Source organism: Microtus oregoni, unplaced genomic scaffold, assembly GCF_018167655.1.
Source record: "Microtus oregoni isolate MIOR12 unplaced genomic scaffold, Mior012 000029F_ref0000214, whole genome shotgun sequence".
NCBI lineage: Eukaryota > Metazoa > Chordata > Mammalia > Rodentia > Cricetidae > Microtus > Microtus oregoni.
This window is the reverse complement of record NW_024543088.1, coordinates 17,632,868-17,655,491: the sequence shown is the minus strand read 5'-3', so window position 1 is coordinate 17,655,491 and position 22,624 is coordinate 17,632,868.

The following is a 22,624-nucleotide window of genomic DNA, read 5'->3' as shown; positions in this document are numbered from 1 at the left end:
TGGTTATTTTATAAACAGCTTCAGAAACAGGTAGGTAGAGAAAACTTAGTCTAGGAGGACCAGCAGGAAGGAGGATATTTGTAGCTACATCAGGTGCCCAATGTTTGAGGCTAACCTGCCTGGCCCACCACCCACTTTGGGTCAGGGTGCTTGTAGGCCTGCTTGTGACTGAAAAAGCATGGGATAAAACTGGACTCTCTGAACATGGCGAACAATGAGGGCTGATGAGACGCAAAGGACAATGGCACGGGGGTTTGATCCTACGTAATGTGATGGCTTTGTGGGAGCCCAGCCAGTTTGGATGTTCACCTTCCTAGATATGGACGGAGGTGGGAGGTCCTAGGTCTTACCACAGGGCAGAAAACCCTGACTGCTCTTTGGACTGGAAAGGGAGGGGGAAAGGAGTGGGGGGAGGGGGAGAAGGGTGTGAGGAGGGGGCCTAGGGTGGGAGGAGGGGGAGGGAAATGGGAGGCTGGGAGGAGGTGGAAACTTGTTTTTTTTTTCTCCTTTTCTCAATAAAAAAAAAGAGGAAAGTAGCTGAGAATGCACCCAGAGCTCAGCACTCCTGGCCTGGATAAGTGGCTAGGTGGGGTCTCTTAGGTGTGCATAGGCAGGAGAGCATGGCAGATTCCCACCACCATACACAGACACTTCTAGGCTGTGCAGCAAGCTACATAGCAGATTTAGCTTCTACAGTGACAAATAGGGTTTATGTGCTGCATGCTACTTCCCAGAGTTGAGGTAGCAAGCATGGTTCCCACCCTACAGACCCAGAGCTGGCAGTGGAGCTGGCGGTGAATGTTCTGCCATGTTGAATGAGGCAGAGCCAAAAGGCAAAACTGCAGCCTTATTCCTAGCCATGCTGCTTAGCACTTAAGGGTAAAAACAGTTATAGATTACAACAGTGATTTAAAAATGCTTATAAAAGTATATGCTCTATGATGTTCATAGCAGCATTGTTTGTGATAGCCAGAACCTGGAAACAACCTAGATGCCCTTCAATGGAAGAATGGATGAAGAAAGTATGGAATATATACATATTAGAGTACTACTCAGCCATAAAAAACAAGGACTTCTTGAATTTTGCATGCAAATGGATGGAAATAGAAAACACTATCCTGAGTGAGGTAAGCCAGACCCAAAAAGAGGAACATGGGATGTACTCACTCATATTTGGTTTCTAGCCATAAACCAAGGACATTGAACCTTTAATTAGTGATGCTAGAGAAGCTAAATATGGAGAACCCAAAGAAAAACATATAGGCATCCTCCTGAATATTAACCTTCAGCAAGCGATGAAAGGAGACAGAGACCCACATTGGAGCACAGGACTGAAATCTCAAGGTCCAAATCAGGAGCAGAAGGAGAGAGAGCATGAGCAAGGAACTCAGGACCGCGAGGGGTGCACCCACACACTGAGACAATGGGGATGTTCTATCGGGAACTCACCAAGGCCAGCTGACCTGGGTCTGAAAAAGCATGGGATGAAACCGGACTCGTTGAACATAGCGGACAATGAGGACTACTGAGAACTCAAGAACAATGGCAATGGGTTTCTGATCCTACTGCATGCACTGGCTTTGTGGGAGCCTAGGCAGTTTGGATGCTCACCTTACTAGACCTAGATGGAGGTGGGTGGTCCTTGGACTTCCCACAGGTCAGGGAACCCTGATTGCTTTTCGGGCTGGGGGGGGGGGGACTTGATTGGGGGAGAGGGAGGGAAATGGGAGGCGGGGGCGGGGAAGAGACAGAAATCTTTAATAAATAAATAAATTAAAAAAAAGAAAAACATTCTAAAGAAAAAAATGCTTAAAAAGAAATAAAGTAAAATATATGTATACTAAACCACATAAAGGTGGAAAATACACAAAAAGTCTGGATTATGTATATTATTTTGTTTTCTTTGAACATTTGACTGAAGAGAAATATTTTATTCTGGGGACTGCCAAGCTAAACCAACATATATATTTTAAAGGTATCTTGACTTCAAAATTTGAGTCTAAGGATATGTTACTTTGGAAAAGAGGTTCTGCTTTTGTTTCCACAGCGGATGGAAACCTGTGGATTCCTTCTGGGCTAATGTGGTTTGGTGGAACAAGAACCCCCACAAAGGTCTCTGTGAACCCTAAAAATACTTCCAACAAACAACAGAAAGCAGTTTGTAGAAAACTATGCCCAAATTCCCAAAATGATTATTTACAGATGTTTAATTTCATTAGGTTGGTTATAAACGGTTAATGGTCACATTTTTAAAAGAATAAATAAATAAGCGAAATATGATACAAATGTAAGGTCAATTTTATTACACTGTATGTGTGTGTATGTGTGTGTGTATTTCTACTCTTGTTTAGGTTATTATGCTTATTCAGCTCACTTAAAAATGTAATGTATTGATGTGGGAAGGTCATTTGTCAATCTGTTGTTTCATTGGTTAATCAATAAAGAAAACTGCTTGGTCTGATAGGTCAGAAAATTAGGTAGGTGGAGTAGACAGAACAGAATGCTGGGAGGAAGTGAGGCAATTGCCATGCCTCTCCTCTCCGGGTCAGACGCGATGAAGCTCCAGCCCAAGATGGACGTACACTAGAATCCTTTCCAGTAAGCCACCACTTCATGGTGCTACACAGATTATTAGAAATGGGTTAATCAAGATGTGAGAGTTAGCCAAGAAGAGGATAGATATAATGGGCCAGGCAGTGTTTATATGAATACGATTTATGTGTTGTTATTTTGGGGCATAAGCTAGCCAGGTGGATGGGAGCCAGGCGGCAGGAACACAGCCCGCCGTTCATACTACAATGTATAGTTAAAAAATACAAATACAAATTAATAGTCATCTATAATAATCAAACTATTAATTACATTAGTTAGGTTTTCTAGATATATAGACATATATTTCAGTTAGATAGATAATCTTCAACACTTCAGAGACCTACAGAATAAGGCATTTAAAATGTTTTAAGAACTTAGACTAGTGGGACAAGTCTGCTTCTGGCAGCACCAATCTACTTCAAGAGGATGATGCGCATCGAAGAGGCTCCTTATGGAGTTTGCTAGCCTTGCCTGTACCGATCGATGGTATACTATATTAATAGGACATAGAGGACCCACGGAAAAAATGACTGCTACATTTGCTAAAAGAAATTGATACAGTTCTTCAAGATTCCTGCTTCATGAAAGAGTCTTCCAGATATTCTGCGGGACACAGAAGAAAGTGACTGACAAACTGCCAATATAGGCAAAGCAGTCTTTCAAATTTCCTGCTTCATGAAAAAGTCTGTCAGATACCATGAATTTATAGCCTGAAGATAGATGCCCCAACAGTGTAGAAGAACTTTGAGTGACTTTCCAGGAAGTGAGATGTCTCTGCCAATTCTAGAGTTTTGAAAGTTGTTTATGATGCACTTCCTGTTTACTTATGTAATATTATATCATTCTGTGTCCTTTGATGGAATTGAAGACAGATAGTTATAGTTTTCCTTCATTATGATAAAAGATAAATTAGATATGAAACTTTAGACTCACAAAAATAAAATAGAAGATAGAATATTTTATGTAATTTTGCCAGATACAAATAGACTAATTATTGTAAATGTAATTCCTGTTTAATATCTTTGTTATATGTAATTTTACTATATTAAAGTTAAAACCTTCCTTTTATTTAGACAGAAAGGGAGAGATGATGTGGGATTCCCCTCTGTATGCTGTGAATATGTTTTATTACCATTGGTTAATAAAGAAGCTACTTTGGCCTATAGAAGGGCAGAGTATAGCTAGGCAGAAAAACTAAACAGTATGCATGGAGAAAGAAGACAAAGGTCATGTAGCCACTCAAGAAGCAAGACGTTAGGTACAAACTGTGAGTCTCATGGTAAAATACAAAATAATAGAAATGGGCTAATTTAAGATGTAAGAGTTGGTTAATAAAAAGCCTGAGCTAATAGGCTAAAGAGGATGTAATTAACATTAAACCTCAGAGTAGTTATTTTATAAGTGGATTCAAGAACAGGCAGGTGGAGAATACCTGGTCTAGGGGGACCAGTGGGACAGAGAATATTTGTAGTTACAGAAAACCCTCATTCACTGTTGGTAAGACTACAAAGTGGTCTAGTCATTCTGGAAGTCAGAATGTAGAATCCCCAAAATGTTAAAAATAAATCTTCCATATGTCCCACCAATACCACTCCTTGGCATATGCCCCAAGAACTGGAATCCTACTCCACAGATCCTTTCATGGCGGTGTCCATTGCTGCTCTGTTCACAATGGCTAAGAAATGCAAACCATGTAAATGTCCTTCCCCAGATGAATGTAAAATGAAAACATGGCACATGTACACTACAGATTACTATTCAACTCTAAAGTAAAATGGAATTTTCATGTAAATGGATAGAACTAGAAAAGACAATATTGACATGGGTAACCCAGATGCCAAAAGCAAATGTCACATGTTCTCTCACCAGATGTGAGTATATAATTGGAATAACTGCAGAAAACAGTAAACTAAAGGGCAATTGTGGGTTCAGGAGAGGGGAACAATAGAAAGAAGACCAACAGAATACAAATGATCTGATGGGGAAATGAAAAATTAGGGGAGGGGCTTTAAGTGGGGAGATAAATGCAAAAGAAAGAAGGGGTGAGGGGATAAGATAGCAGTAAAGATGACTGAAAAGTCATAAGGAAAAATAGTACTATCTACCTATAATATACACATAGAGTTAAAGAAAATTTCCCATCTGGGTTGGCAATGCTTCCTCCAAGAGCCATAGAGCACCCAACAAAAAGCTCAACACCATTCACAAGAAGCCCTTTTAGGAGATGTTGGTTAGAGTTGTCCAAAGAACTCCTAAAGCATCCTAGACTATTGCTGTTGTCGTTGCCTGTCCTATAGGTTAAAATTAAGCCCCTACTGTTGAAGATGTTATATACTTTAGACACAGGGCCCAGAGGCCCTGTAAGAGGATCTTACTGGAATTCCTCCTCCAAAAGGAGCAGACTTCATTGTACCAGAAGATTCCATGCATGCTTGCAAAAGAGAGAAACAGCCAACCGTCATACTCAGCTTAGAATCACAACAATGACCAACATGACAGAACAACACATGAACAACAGAGGCATGTTGCTAGAGGCTTCTGTCCCGCCAGGTCCTGCAGCCATTCAGTTCCAAAGAAATACACAGAGGCCTACATTAATTATAAATGGGTTGGCCTTAATAGGCTTCTTATTAACTCTTACAACTTACATTAACCCATAATTCTTGTCTGTGTTAGCCACGTGGCTGGATACCTTTTATCAGTGAGTCATTCTCATCTTGCTTCCTCTGTGTCTGAGTGACAACTACAGACTGAGGCTTTCCTCTTCCCAGAATTCTCCTGTACTGGTTGCTCCACCTATATTTCCTGCCTGGCTACTGATCAATCAGCATTTTATTAAACCAATACAACTTACAAATCTTTACAGGGTACAATACCATTGTCCCACAGCACTGAGGCATGCATATATCTAAGCGGATTTAAGTCTTACTCAACAAGAGGAAAAACCACACATTACACTGGAGACCTAGCCAAACACACAGGACTAGTGAGATTGTGGATCTTGGAGGAGAGCTATTTCACCTAACCAGAATAATTCCTAACTAAATTCCAAATATTTTTTATGCCCACAGAAGAGTACAGTCCACACTCCTCATTAAGGAAACCTTTCTTTGCAACAAGACCATTACAGAAAAGCACAACTGACCAAAGTACAGTGTTAACTCCCATACCTAAGACTCGGGTATTGTGAATGTGGAGCCAGAAAGACTGTAAGAACTAGAGGAATAGGATGTTTGTTGTGAGACTGTGTCTTTTCGAACTCACTCAGAAGTCACACCCATGAAATCTTCCCAACATGGCTGCCTAAACATCACCTGCCAAAGTGAACGGGGGAGAGCCTTCACCCTACACAGAGAAACACAGGTAACTAAAGGCTGAAAGAAGGAGAAATTGTCTTCACCCAAGAAAAACACACTAATAGTTTTTCCAATACCAAATAGTCAGACCTAAAAACATGTATACAAGTGATATTATACAGACTAAGCAGGCTATCATTATATATATATATATATATTAGAAATATATAGAGATATAGATATAATACACACACATACATCATACCCATGTATAAATTTTTAAAGTCATGAATTTGAGTGAGAGTAGAGGGGGTACATGGGAAAAGCTGAAGGGAGGGAAGGGAAAGAGGAATGATGCAATTACAACACCAGAAAAAATTAATTGTATACAAAAAAAGAATTGTGAAAGAGTACTCACTTAGCCTCCAATAATTTAGAGAATACTTTGTCCTTGCAAATAATTATGTAGAAACTAGTGGTTAGGCAGTTGTGGGCTCTGTGGCTGTGAAGCATGCAGAGTGCCCACTTTTGTATAAATGGGTTCATTTCTATGGCTGTTCCAAGAGACACAGATCAAAGCCCTCTCCCACTATGCTCCTGAGTTACGACTTCAACTCAGGTACAGTGTGTCTTCTGTCCCTTGTATTTGGTAAATGTGTGTTATCTGGGCAGACAATCTGCAGCCAACTAATTGTTGGCTTTCTTACTCACTCGCTGCTAGTAAAGTTTCCAGACTGCTCATGTTTTAAAGCACTCGACTTGGGAAAGTTTGTTTCCATTTGAGTCAAAAGAGGTAGGAAAGTGTTACTCTCACCTGTGCTGTTCCTGGCTGGGGGTGGGTGATGTGTTGTTGATCATGGCAGCTTCTCTGCTTCCTACCACGGACAGCATCGTATTCTTTATCATGAGTGATATCATTGTTCTCAGTATTGCTGAATTTGCCTGTCAGTGATTCCTGTCTAAAGATGCATTTCAAGTGTCAGACTTTTTCTATCTTTTAAATGTTGAAAGTCTAAACACTTTGTTCATTGGCAACTCGTCGTCACTGAACAGATAGTTCTCTGTCCCCCTGTGGTATGGAGATGTGACAGAATTAATAATTCATTACCGTTCTGGGAAGGCAGTTACAGAGAAACTAAGTCTTTTCGGGAAATATGAGATTACTTTGAGTACTCTGGACAAGGGCCCATCAACTGGAATTGCTTGTGCCTGCTTCTTTTTTCTCTTTAATTTCTTCACTGGAAGAACATACGTACTCCTCTCCATGGCTGGTGAAGTCTTTCTATTTCTCCCTTAACCCCTTCTCAGTATCACAAACCTATTCTTATCCTAGGATGCCAAGCCTGGAGTAAGAGGATAGAAATCTGGGGGAAATGGGTCCTAACATTTCTTTTTTACATTAGAGACCATTGGAGAGTTGTGAGGGTGGCTTCCTTCCACTCCACAGCAAGTTACTTTAAGATCTTTTGGCTTTACAACCCTCCTAAAAATTTCAAGTTGTTGATTTTCTCTGAAGCTACCACCAAATTTTATAGCCTTTTGTTTCTGTAAATACCAGGACTCCGAGTCTGGTTATCTTTTCATGACAAAGCTGTTGCCAGAGGCCTCAGCACTAGTGAGTTGTTCTATTTGGTGGCACATGACTCATTCACTCTCACAGAATCCATATTTGTTTACCATCTTTTCTTGGAGTCTTTAAGTGATTACAATTGGGCGTCAGCTTCTAGAATCTCTGTCCCCAGGGTTCACCATAACCAAACCACTAACATCTGGAACCATCTGAACAGGTTGGCTAGGAGAAGGCCATGCTCAGGATCCTTTGGAGTGTACCTTGTTATCCTGCCTCTGCATACGCAGGGGTATCCAGGATAGCCTCTGCAGAAGGCATGGCAAGGGAAATGGGAGAGCTGTTAATTCATGCAGCCTGTGTCTCTGAGTCAGCCTCAGTTTACTCAAAACATCAACTTCCTCAAAATCCTTTAAGTGATGACACTTTCTTTTGTTCTTTATTGCTATTGACAGCTAGAATTTTTCTATGTGATAATCAAGGTTACCTACCAAGTAAGATTAACCGTGTCACATTGTCTAAATTCATGAGGAAGCAGATAAGAGAAAAGGTCCTAGAAGAGTGTCCTAGGTTTGTCATTTTGAGGTGTAGTTTGGAACAGTTACTTGAACCCTCCAAACCTTCTCACCAAGTAAGGGATGAGAAACACATTGCTTCACTGAATCATCACATTATAAATCAATGTATGTGAGGTAGACTGAAAAACTTCCAAGTTCTCAGGTCTTTCTTCTATCAGCATCTCCTGTCATCAGGAATTAAAGCTTTCCCATTGAATCTTGGCCAGCCCTGTGATGTTTTGGTCAATAGACTATGGCAGAAGTGCCATGATGCTGCTCCGTAGAGGCTGAATACTCTCTCACCTTCCCTCTAAGAGCCCTGCTGCTGCCTTATGAACAAAATGGAACTGGTCTGTTGGTACCAGTTACTATGTGGTCCTCAATCACACAACTGCTAGATATTGAATGATATTCCCTGATGCCAGCCAACCTCAGTCACCCACAGCTGACCTGAAATGGAAGAGTCTGCTATGCCAAGTTCAGTCTGCTTATCCTTCTCACCCAGATATTCCTGGGTAATGGATGATTCTTGTTTTAAGCATTTGTCTTTGTTATTTCAGGCTAGTAAAATGACTACCAAATGAATAACACAAACCAAATGAATCAATGGATGTTTGTTTCTCCATTGTGACTTTTGAGAAGTAGATGACCTGGTGTTGGGGAGAACTCACTTCTCACCTTGCCTTCTCCCTGTCCTCACATTGCAGGAGCAGAGACCGCAGCTGTTGCTGCTGCTTATAAGGCCCCTAAACCCATCTGTGGCCTCTACTCTGAGAACCTCATCTAAACTCAATCGCCTCCCCCAAATCCTACCTTCTTCTACTGTCACATTTGAGCATTGGGGCTTCAACATATGAATCTGGATCAAAGAGAGACCCAAATATTCAGTTTATACCAACCACTATATTTTGAAGTAATTTGTTAAGTGGGGAACAAATCCTAATTATTATCACATAGGAACACTTCAACAGGCAAAATTAAATGCTCAATTAATACATCAAAGTATTATTGTTCTTCATAGCAAGGTAAAAATTTCTCATCCAATATGCAAATCTAAAATCTTTGAAATAATAATGGCCCTTGTCTTCTGTACTTTATAGCTTTGAAGAGAAAAATGTATCATCTTTAAACATAAGCCACCTCACAAATGTTTCTAATTTATTCATTGTTCACGGTTTCAGTTGTGACAGATCTGTTGAGCCATTTTCTTTCATATGGAAAATGGTTGATGTGGAAGAAAAAGATAGTGAACAATGAAAAAGTTTGATTCTTTTTCATTATGAAGGCACAGGGTTGGAGGTCAATGGTAGCTACAAGAACTTTCAGAGAGAGCTCTGAAATTATACCATTTCTTGGAATCTATAGAGAATGAAGTCTGAAATATGAAAAGGTTAAAAGGTTAATGCAAAGCAGGCAGAGGGGAGATACCAAAACTATCCAAGAGCTGAATACAATCTTTAGTAGATCTATCAGAAGTTCATGGGCTCACCACATGTACTTACTTGAGTAACTATCTTCAATGTTGTCCTAAAGTGAGGGTCCACAAGGATTTTCACACTCCTGGGTTCTGTGACTGTCAATAACTTCAGGAAGAGGCCATAGCAGGACATCCTGACTGCACTGTCTTCTCCTCAGTCCATTTCTTTCCACTTAATGTAGCCATTACTCTTTCTCCAAGTTTTCAGACTGACATGCGCATACAGTTGTTCACACAAATAATTAATGTTCCCAACTTGGTTGAATTATAACGTCATAAAAGCAAGTTCACGGACATCTGACTCTACCCCTTCACTGAGCAAAAAAACAAAGGGCAGCAAAGAACGAAAGAGTTTCAGTGTGCTGTAATTCTAATGAGGTGGGAGAGGAAACATCAGTATGCACAGGAGTGGGGACAAAACACGTTGATTGTCAACCCAGTGGCCTCTTTCTTTCCCTTTATTTCCTAGCAACAGACGTTTAGCTTTTGTCTGAGTAGCGATATGCACTGTTAAAAAGGAACTTTCTCCTACCTGTTTTCTAGACGGGGATAGCCTTGTGCCACGTTGCAACAAACACTTTCCAAATGGAGCCACTCTCTCATATGACATTGTGCTCAGTCCTAACAGACGGAGGCAGATGGGTGTTTGCTCGGCATCACATTTCACCATCAACAGAAGAAAGCTATACAAGGAAATGACAAGGTTTCCATAATGCACACTCCAATGGGACACCGCAAGTGGTGATACACAGGAGGATACTAGGACATGCGTATTACTGTGAGGGTGTGAAGAGGCACTAGAGAGGTGGCTCAGTGCTTAAGAGTATCTGTATTAGTTACTGTTTTATTGCTGTGATAAAACACCATGACTAAGGTAACTTATAGAAGAATTTATTTGGGCTTATGGTTCCAGAGATTAGAACAGAAGTGTGGTACCAAAAGCAGGAAGTTGAGAACTCACATTTTTGAACTGCAAACAGGAAGTACAGAATGAGTTAAAAATGGTGCCAGTTTTTAAATTCTGGAAGCCCTCTTCTAATGGCAAATGTACTCCAGCAAGATCACACCTACCCAAATAGCACTACCAACTGGGGAACAAACGTTCAAGTACCCAAGATCTGGGGAAACATCTCATTCAAACCACTATTCTGTTCAAACCACACTATTCTTTCAGAAGACCAGAGTTCTGGTTCTGGCACCTGTGTACAGTAACTACACTCTGGCTCCAAAGGAACCCAAAGCCTTCCTCTGCCTCCATGGGAACCTAAAGAAATGCTCACACATGCGCTCACACACACACGCATGCACACACGTGTACACACACAAACAAACTAAATGAAATGCATGATTGATAGAGATTATGTATATACAGATATTCACATAGAGATATTTTTCAGTATCTGAGGTGATCACTATAAATAATCTCTAGATTATTTACAATATCTGATCCAGCATAAACACAAATACCCAAATCCACAGATACTTATGTCTCCTATATAAACTGGCATATTATTTATGTATAATCTATATATGTCTTCCCATATATTTTACCTTTAGATGTTTCATTTGTTTGTGTTTTGAGCTCACGTTAACCTTGAAATCATGATCCACCTAACTCAGTCTCCTCTGTGTTAGGACTCCAGGTGTTCTCCACCACACTCCAACAAAGGCATAATATATCTGAATTAATAAAATAAATGAAAAGAGGAACATAACAATAGGTACCAAGGAAATCCAGAGATCATAAGGACATACTTTAAAAACTTATACTTCACCAAATTGGAAAATATAAAAGCAATGGGTAATTTTCTCAATACACCACTTAGCAAAGTTAAATTAAGATCAGATAAGCAATTGAAACAGACCTATAGCCCCTAGTGAAATACAAGCAATCATTAAAAGTCCCAACCAAAAATAGCTCAGGGCCAGATGGTTTTAACACAGATTTCCACCAGACTTTCAAAGAAAGGTTAATGTCAATCCTCCTCAAATTATCCACACAAAAGAAACAAAATATTGCTCAATTATGAGGTCACAGTTACCCTGAAACTCAAACTACACAAAGACCCAACAAAGAAAAAGAATTACAAACCAATTATCTTTATGAACACAACTACAAAAATTCTCAGTAAAATATGTGCGTACTGAATTCCAGAACATATGAAAAGATCATCTACCATGCCAAGCAGACTTCATCTAAGAAAATGAAGGGACAGTTCAACATATGTAAATCAATAAGTATAATCTGCCATATAAACAAACTGAAAGACAAAAATCATACAATCATCTCATTAGATGCAGTAAAGGCCTTTAACAAAATCTAACACCACCTCATGATAAAAGTTCTGGAGAGATTAGGGATAAAAAGGACATACCTAAGCATAATAAATGCAGTTTATAGGAAACCCATAAACAACTTAAATGGAGAGATACTCAAAGCAATTACTCAGAAACAAGTCAAGGCTGTTCACTCTTTCCATACCCATTCAACATAGTACTTGAAATCTTAGCTAGAACAATAACACAACTGAAAAAGATCAAGGGGGTACAAATTGATACAAAGTATTGTTATTTGCAGATAATAGGATAGTATACATAAATAAACTGAAAATTTTCAACAGAAAACTCCTATAGCTGATAAATACTTCCATCAAAATGGTTTTTTTTTTTTTTTTGGTTTTTCGAGACAGGGTTTCTCCGTGGCTTTGGAGCCTGTCCTGGGACTAGCTCTGTAGACCAGACTGGCCTCGAACTCACAGAGATCCGCCTGCCTCTGCCTCCCGAGTGCTGGGATTAAAGGCGTGCGCCACCATCGTCCGGCTAATACTTCCATCAAAATGGTAAGACTTACAAAACTAACACAAGAAATCAGTATCCCTCCTATATACAAGTGGCAAATGGACAGAGAAAGAAATCAGGGAAATAACATCTCACACTAAAATAATTTAAAATATCTTTGAGTGATCCTAAGAAAGCAAGTGGAAGGGCTGGAGAGATGGCTCAGCGGTTAAGATCATTGCCTGCGCTTCTAAAGGTCCTGAGTTCAATTCCCAGCATCCACATGGTGGCTCACAACCATCTGTAATGGGGTCTGGTGCCCTCTTCTGATCTGTAGGCAGACACACAGACAGAATATTGCATACACAATAAATAAATAAATATTTTAAAAAGCGCACGCACGCGTGCGCGCGCATACACACACACACACACACACACACACACACACAGAAAGCAAGTGAAAGGGTGTATGGTAAAAACTACAAGTCACCAAAGAAGGAAATTGAAGAAGATATCAAAAGATACAAAAATCTCCCAAACTCATGGATTAGTAGGATTAAAAAAGTGAAAACAGCCTGCCTAACCAAAAGCAATCTACAGACTCAATGCAATCTTCATGAAAATTCCAACACAATTCTTCACAAGTCTTGAAAGAACAATTTTCAGTTTCTTATAGAATCACAAAGAAACCCAGGACAGAGAAAACACAATTCTGAATAATAAAAGAACTAATCACCATTCCTGATTTCAAGTTGTACTATAAAGCTACAGTAGTAAAAACAGCATGGTATTAGCACAAAAAAAGACACATTGAACAATGAAATCAAAGTGAAGACTCAGACATAAATTCACATACCGATGGACAGCTGATTTCTGGTAAAGAAGCCAAAAAAATACACACTAGAAGAAAAGACAGTATATATAACAAATGGTGCTTATCGAACTGAGTGTCTGCATGTAGAAGGATGCAAATAAATGCATACTTATCACCCTGCACAAAACACAGCTCCAAATAGATCAAGGACCTCAAAATAAAACCAAACACACTAAATCTGATAGAAGAGAAATTGAGGAATAGTCTCAAAGACATTGGCACAGGAAGAGATTTTCTGTTAGCACAGGCATTAAGTTCAACAATTAATAAATGTGATCTCGTGAAACAGAGAAGCTTCTGCACAGGAAAAGATACCATAATTTGGACAAAATGGAAGCCTATAGAGTGGGAAAATATATTTACCAACTACACATCTGATAGAGGGCTAATATCAAATATATACTCAAAACAACTAGATATCAAGACAAAATCATTTAACTAAAAATAGGGTACAGATCCAAACAGAATTCCCAATAGAGGAAACTCAAGTGACTGTGAAACACTTATGGAAATGTTCAACATCCTTAGCCATCAAGGAAATGAAAATCAAAACTGCTCTGAGATTTCATTTTATGACAAATGGAATGGCTAAGAGCAAAAATCAAGGGACAGCTCATGCTGGTGAAGATGTAGAGTAAGAGGAACATTCACCACTGCTTGTGAAAGAGGACACTCATTTGGTCACTATGAAAATAAGTGTGGTGGTTTTTCAGGAAGATTGGACCTCATCTATCTCAAGATTCAGCTATACAACTCTTGAACATTTACCAGGACACTTCATCCTACCACAAAGACACTTGTCCATCCATGTTCATTGCTGTTCTATTCATAATAGCCAGAAATGGAAACAACTTTGATGTTCCTCAACTGAAGAATGGATAAAGAAAATGTGGTGCATTTAGACAATAGAGTATTTAGAATATTATTCGGTCATTTAAAAATGACATTATAAAATTTTCAGGTAAATGTGTGGAACTAGAAAAATAGCCATCCTGGATGAGGTAACACAGACACAGAAAGACAAATATAGGATGTATTCACTTATATGGGGGCATTTGCTGTTAAGTCAATGATAATCAAAATACAATCTCTAGAACTATAGAGGGTAGATATAGAGTAAGTGACTAGATGGCACATATAGAACTTATTAGGAAAGGAAAATAGAATAGATAATTATGAATGGGTAGGGTGTAGTATAGGGCGACCCAATAGGAAGAGGGAGGGGAAACAGACCTGAGAAAGGGAATAGAGGAAAGACAGATGAAATTAAGGAACATTTGAGGGGTAGTATGGAAACCTAGTACAATAGAAGCTTCCTAAAATATATACATATATGAAGGGGATCTAAATAAAAAAATCACTCATATTTGGTTTCTAGCCATAAATAAAGGACATTGAGCTTATAATTCACCATCCTAGAGAAGCTAAATAAGAAGGTGAATCCAAAGACAAACATATAGGCATCCTCCTGAATATTAGCCTTCATCAGGCGATGAAAGGTGACAGAGACAGAGACCCACATTGGAGCACCGGACAGAAATCTCAAGGTCCAAATCAGGAGCAGAAGGAGAGAGAGCACGAGCAAGGAACTCAGGACCGCGAGGGGTGCACCCACACACTGAGACAATGGGGATGTTCTACTGGGAACTCACCAAGACCAGCTGGCCTGGGTCTGAAAAAGCATGGGATAAAACCAGACTCGCTGAACATAGCGGACAATGAGGACTACTGAGAACTCAAGAATAATGGCAATGGGTTTTTGATCCTACTGCACGTACTGGCTTTGTGGGAGCCTAGGCAGTTTGGATGCTCACCTTACTAAACCTGGATGGAGGTGGGCGGTCCTTGGACTTCCCACAGGTCAGGGAACCCTGATTGCTCTTTGAGCTGATGAGGGAGAGGGACTTGATCGGGGGAGGGGGAGGGAAATGGGAGGCAGTGGCGGGGAGGAGGCAGAAATCCTTAATAAATAAATAAATTTAAAAAAAATCACCAAATAGCGGCAGACAGAGAATCCCAAATGACCATCTCTAGTCAAAGAGAGCTTCCTGTAACAGGATTGGGTTACATCTAGTTGAGTTTTTGCCCAAAGGGATCCAATTGCTCTCCACAAACTGATAGTAGGGCCCCATCACGACTCACTGAACATGGAGAGGGCAAGCTGGTGCACACACAGAGCCTTCGCCCCTCCTTTCTAGTGTCTTTGGTACAGGAAGATACTCTCTGTGCTATAAAAGGAGATATTCGTGTATCAAGCCAACCACAAACCTTTTGACCTACAATGGTTGCCTGCACAAAAGGTATGCTAGGGCAGTGGTGGCACAAAACTTGTGGGAATAACCAACAAATATCTGATTCAAATTCAGTCCATGCCATGATATTGAACCCATCCCAACACTACTTAGATGACCAAGAACCTGAGACTAGATAGCCCAAGGACATAGAGTAAAACCAAGTACTAGTTGTGATAAAATAACTTATAATGACATTATGCAATGCTCACCAGTCAGAGCATTGTTCAACCATCATCAGAGATGTTTCCTCCTGCAGAAGATGGAAGCAAATATAGAGACCCACAATATTATGCCGAGTATGAGAGACCCTGGAACACTATGCACTAAACGGCTTGTCTCCATCAAATCTCCCCTGCCTCCCCCCCCCCCCCCCCGCAAGTTAAGAGGCAGAAAGAGTGTAGGAGCCAGAGGAGATGGGGGACAGCAAGAAAACAAGGTGATTAAAGCTCACATGTACTCACAGAGACTAAATCAGCAGGCCCAGGGCATTCACAGGTCTGTACCAGCCTTTTCCTTCTGTTTGTTCATCCTATGCAACTTTGATATGATAGTTTTATTTTCTTATATCTGATTCAAATTCTCTCTTAGAAGCCTATTCTTTTCTGAAATACAGAAGGGCAGTGGATCTGGATCGGATAGGAGGTGAGAAGAAACTGGGAGGGGCAGAGGGAGGGGAACATGATCAGGATATATTATGTGAGACAAAATCCATTTTCAATAAAAGTAAAAAAAAATGTATGTTAAAAAGAATACAGAATTGAAAGTTTCATCCAAAATTTGATTACATTTGGAAAAAGTTCAAATTGAAATGCTGACTACCAATGTATTTGCTCCAAGACATTAAGGCCTTGAACTAACTACGATTGTTTAGTTCTCAGGTATTTAAATATTACATCTCAAAACTGTACTGACTTTTTCTCTTTCCCTTTCTCAGTTTTGCTTGTTTATTTTTTCACTGGAGATTCAGTATCCTGCTCATAGGCTGGCTCTAACTCCCTTTGCTGAGGCTGGCCATGAGCTCTTGATTCTCCCTACTCTACCTGCCAACTGCTAGTTTTATGCACACACATACACAGCTACCAACACAACATCTTGTGTGTTCTGAATTTTTACTGGTGAAGTACTCCAGTTGTTTTCAAGATAAATCTTTTAATAGTTGCAGAACTCTAGAAAAAATGGAGAAAAAAATCAATTAGGTAATCCATATGAGTTTTGTAATACTATTGAAAATTATAGCAAACGTTTAATTTATCCTCTTGTGAAATTATTTGTGGGTTATGCCATAGGATACTTGACCTACAGAAGGATGAATTACTTATAAAACTAATTTAAAATAAAACAGGTTAAAAATGAGTTACATTATTCATAAATTCACAGAAATACTCAATGAAATAAAATGTTGTCTTCTCATCATGCATAAATAAATAAATTATAGCAAAACATCAAACTCCCGTTGGCTCTGATATTCTTATTTGCAGTGTGATCCAGTTCCCAGAGCCATGCTGATAGTTTCCTTAAGTATGTGAAGAAGTTACAGGAACGATGAAACAAGGCCTAGTTGTATCTGTTCTCTTTTTTTTTTCTTTTTTTTTTTATTGAGAAAAGGAGAAAAAAAAAAAACAAGTTTCCACCTCCTCCCAGCCGCCCATTTCCCTCCCCCTCCTGCCACCCTACGCCTCCTCCTCACACCCTTCTCCCCCTCCCCCCACTCCTTTCCCCCTCCTTCTCCAGTCCAAAGAGCAGTCAGGGTTTTCTGCCCTGTGGTAAGACCTAGGACCTCCCCCCTCCGTCCATATCTAGGAAGGTGAACATCCAAACTGGCTAGGCTCCCACAAAGCCATCACATTACGTAGGATCAAACCCCCGTGCCATTGTCCTTTGCGTCTCATCAGCCCTCATTGTTCGCCATGTTCAGAGAGTCCAGTTTTATCCCATGCTTTTTCAGTCACAGTATCTGTTCTCTTTAAAAGAGGACTTACTTTTTCTTGAATAAGATTGGGAAGAAATTGCGCCAAATTAGACACTTGGGCCAATAGGACAAGGGCCGTCCCATGCAAGGCCCGAGGGAGCACTATCCATGGGAAACATGGTCCTAAGTGCAGAAACCACATTCTGAAGGGATTACACATTCCGACACACCCAAGGCTGAAGCTGTGGCATGTGTGCAAATGTGCATCCCCAAGCAGACATGAGGGAGCAGAGAGAAAACTCGCTCAACTGCACACAGTCATCCTCTGCAGCTGCGGTCTGGAAACTGCCGAAGTGCGACTCAAGCTTCCTTTACGATTCTATAGGAGCCAAATATAACATTTAAACAATCCATTCCATTAATGTTGTACCATTGTGTCAATCTGGAATGCATTTTAATCACAGGCCACCCACCCCTGTAACGGCTGCCTTTGTTGTACTTTCCTATTGGCTCACTCTATCAACATCGCTGTGTTTAGACAATATGAATTAAAACGGAGGAATGCTGTTTGTACTCAGCTACTTTTGTTGAGAGTGGAACATCCCGAAACTGGCAGTGTTTATGTAAATCAGTGTGGCTGACACAGTCATCATAAACAAATGAGGGAAATATAACAAACACAATGTTCATGCAGGAAATGTTTGTTTGGAGAGTTGGCTTTGGTCTCAGCAGATTGATGAAGAGTTGCTGATCCTACAGATCTGGGCTACACGCTATATCTACCGGAAGGCCAGGCGAGGCTTCTGCCCCACACTCTGTAGTCCAAAGAGCAAACCTCAGCCCCAAGGCATCTGCAGAAGTCTACCATCTGAAGCCCGACTGGCTGGATAGATTCTGACAACTGTATTCCATCACAGGGCACTTCCAATAGGCCTTCTGACCCGAGGTCCTAAATCTCATTCACAGAAGGAATGGTAAGGAAATAATCACGCAAAGATTCAGCGGTGGAGCTGTGCAGTGATGTGCATAGCAGTGCTGTTTATATGGACAAGAGTTCAAAAACTACCTACATGCTCATGCATGGAGAATTTTATGCTGGTGATACAGCTCCACTGCCCAGACCACACACCTGTGAAGCAGTGTGTGACGTGAGTCACGTACTGATAGTTTCCACCTGTCTTACATGAAACAAACAGGAGGCAAAATGACAGGATATCCTCCATGTGTGTTCTTTAAGAACTTTTGAAGTATTTGCTTATATGGGTTTAAGATGTTTCCAGAAGTTTCTCACGCAATCAGCAAGTTACCTTGAGGGAGAAATACTAGGGACCACAAAGTTGAAATCCAGAGGCTTGGGAGTTGGGGAGATCACTCCGTTGGCAAATGTCTGTGGTACGAGGACCTGAGTTTCTATGCTCAGCGCACGCATAAAAGTCATCATGGTGGGACTGAAGGGAGAGAAGAGACAGATGGATTATCGGAGCTCATTGGCCATCCTGTCCAGCCATATCAGTTGTTCTGGGTTCAGTGGGAGACCCTGTCTCAAAACGCAAGGAGAAGGAGCAGGCATTGTGTTGTACACCTTGAATCACATCACATAGACGAGCAAAGGCAGGTGAATCTGTAAATCTGATATCAGCCTTGCCTGTACAGTGAGTTCCAGACCAGCCAAGACTACAGAGTTAGACCTTGTCTCAAAAATAAATTAACATGGCTAGAAAGTGACTAAGGAAAACATCCAAAATCTATGCCTGGCCTCCACATGCGCACGCATATATGTGCACACGCATCTACATGCACTTCAAGAAAATACATGCTCATGCCTCACACTCTAAGAACAAATGTGGAGGCTTGTTCATTATTTTCACCCTTATTTTTACTATTAGATTTTATATTGTGCGTATTATAGGAAATATTTCCTATAGAAACAGGAAAGTCCCATTTGATTGGCTATGATTCATAATGGTGGTGAGTAGGAATGTAGAGAAACTGGAACCCTTATACACTTGTGGTAAGGATTAAAATTGGTGAATCCACTTTGGGAAACAGAAAGGCTTCCCTAGGCATGTAACCCAGAAAAGTGAAAACACATGTCTACAGAAAAACTTACAGGTAAGAGGCACAGCAACACTGTCCCTAATAGGAAAAAAAAAAGGATAACATGAATGGCCATCAACTGAAGGTTAACAGGTAAGCAAAATGTAGTGTGTGTGTGTGTGTGTGTGTGTGCACTGCTGCAATGCAGGAATGAAAACAATGACGTCATGATTGCCAATGGAAGAATCTGAAAATGTCTAGAGGTGAAAGAAGTCAATCACTGAAGGTCACATATTACATGTTCCAGATACATGAAATGTCAAAAATAGGTGAATCCAAAGAGGTAACAAACCGACTCATGTTTACAAAGAGCAGATAGGAAAATGCAAGGGGTTATAACTGTTTCAGAGGCACAGAGTTTTCCATTGGTGCACTGAAGACATTCTACAAGTCACTATGGTGACTCTTGCACTGTTCTATTGCTACAGTTTAATTATTTAATAATAGAGCTCTTTTTAAAAATTTATCCATTTCTAAAAAAACTGTATGTTTATGCTTGTTTGTCTATATATACACCATAGTGTACAGTGCCAACAGAGACAGAAGGAAGAATCTGGTCCTCTAGAACCAAAATTACAGGTGATTGTAAACCACTGGACCTGTGTACTGGGAACAAAACCTAGATCCTCTTCAAAAGTAACCACTGTCTTTAGCCATCGAGTCATCTCTCTACTTCAAAGAACTCATTTTTAAATGTAAAGCATTAAAAGATAAGTAAATTTTGAAACAGCAGAAAAGGGACTGTAGATAGGGTTCAGCAGTTAAGAGAACTGGACGATCTTCCAGGGGATCTAGTTTTGATTCTTAGCACCGACATAGTGGCTCTCAACCATCTGTACTCCAGCTTCCAGGAATCTGATATTCTTTTCTAGCTTCCTTGGTCAGCATGGACATGATGCACAGATAGATATGCAGACCAAACACCCAAACACACAAAAATAAAAATAATTAAAACTAAAATAAACAGGAACCAAATTCTTCTTGCCACTTGTTGCTCAAAGTGACAAAAATCATATATCAAATTATGCTCTTTGTCTATGCTACAAGGTGCTGAGTGTAATTTGTGCCAGAATATTGTACTATGCTGCATTACAATGGATGTACCATACTGTGAGAACTGTACTTACTAACCACGCCTTGCCATTTGTGTAAGAATACACTGTAATAATTGTACCACTCTTTGTTAAAGTGAACTGCAGAACTGCATAGTGACATGGTGCACTGTCCACACTGCACTTGTGGTCCCATGCTGGACCACATGGTGACACACTACAGTATACACAGTGGAACGTGCTGCAGTATGCACCATCACCAATGCAAAGCAAAGCACTATACACAGATTTACTTCTTTGTTGACCTGCCTTTAAGGGAAAAGAGACTTCAAAACACACCCTGAAAAGAAAGTTAGATAATTTTCTTCATTGTCTTTATCTTCTTAAGGTGAAATGATCAAACTCATTATCACACTATGAAGGAAGCTATGAAATCACCTTCTAAGAGAGCAGATTATGATGAGAAGGTTATGTTAGGCACATAGATGTTGATGTGTGGAGAGGATAAAATGTCCAGAGAGGATGATGTTGGGAAAGGGAAGAGTCTCGGTGCCACTTCCATCCCCTTTACAGTTTGCATGGGCCAGTGTAGATACAAAACAAAGGCTACGCAGCACAGTCGCTGCAGATATAGCTTGTTCTCACCACTTAGCCCGCCCCTCATTGTGGCTGTTCTGATCAACTGCAGTTACTAGACCATAAAACTTTAAACTCCTGGGGACAGAGATTTCAGGAGGAACCACCATCTATTAGAAACCCCAACACAGTTCTTCACAGAAATCGAAAAATGAAATCTTAAGTTCAGATGGAAACACAAAATGCTCAGAAGAGCTAAAATAATCCCCAATAATAAAAGATCACCACCATCCCAGATTTAAAATTATACTATGGAGCTTTAGTAAGAAAAATAGCTGAGTATGAGAATAAAAACAGACATGTTGATCAATGCAATCAAATTGAAGACCTACATAACTACAGACATCTGATTTCTGACAAAGAAGTTAAAAAGATCCATCTTCAACACTGAAGAAAAGACCCATCTTCAACAAATGGTAATGGTCAAACTGTATACATTCATGTAGAATAATGTAAATAAATACATTATCATCGCAAAATTCAACATGAGACCAAATAGTCCCAATTCTAAAGAAGGGAAAGTAGGGAATACAGCTCAACTAAAAGGCACTGCAGAGGGCTTTCCGAGCAGAACTCTGATAGCATGAGCATAAGGAGCAACAATTAATAAATGGAACTTCATTAATCTAAAAACTTCTGTACAAAAAAATGACACAATCATTAAATCAAAGAGGCAGCCTACAGAATGGAAAAAAGAATTATCAGTTACACACTTGACAGGGGTTTAGTGTCAGATACTGAGACTAGATCTACCACAAAATTCAGCTCTACTGCTTCAGAGAAACATGCTCATCTATGTTCATTGCTACTCTATTCATAATAGCCAGAAATTAGAAATAACTAGATGTTTATCAATTTATGAATAGATAAAGAAAATGTAGTATATTTACATAATGGAATATTATTTAACTGCTATGGAAAATAAAACTGAAATTTGCAGGTAAATGATTAGAGCTAGAAATATCTTTCTGAGTGAAATAGCCCAAACCTAGAAAGACAAACATCACACATTTTCTGTTTTTACCTTTTAAGTTTTAAATGTGTGTTTCATTAAGAATATCCATAGATGTTTGATGTGGAATTCCCCTCTGTATGCTGTGAATACCATTGGCTAATAAAGAAACTTGAGCCTATAGCATAGCAGGGCAGAACAGAGATAGGCAGGGAAAACTAAACTGAATGCTGGGAAAAAGAGAGCAAAGTCAAGAAGTCATGTAGCCCTGCCAGAGACAGACACCAGACGGAACCTTGCCGGTAAACCACAGCCACATGCCGATACACAGATGAATAGAAATGGGTTAAATTAAGATGTAATAAATAGCCAATAAAAAAGGTAGAGCTAATAAGCCAAACAGTGATTTAATTAATATAGTTTCTGTATGGTTATTTCAGGGCTGAGCAGCTGGGAACAAACAAACAGTCCTCCTACAACAGATGTTAGGTGGCTAGTTAGAGACCAAGGATGAGGAGGAGATCTGATGAGGAAGAAGACATA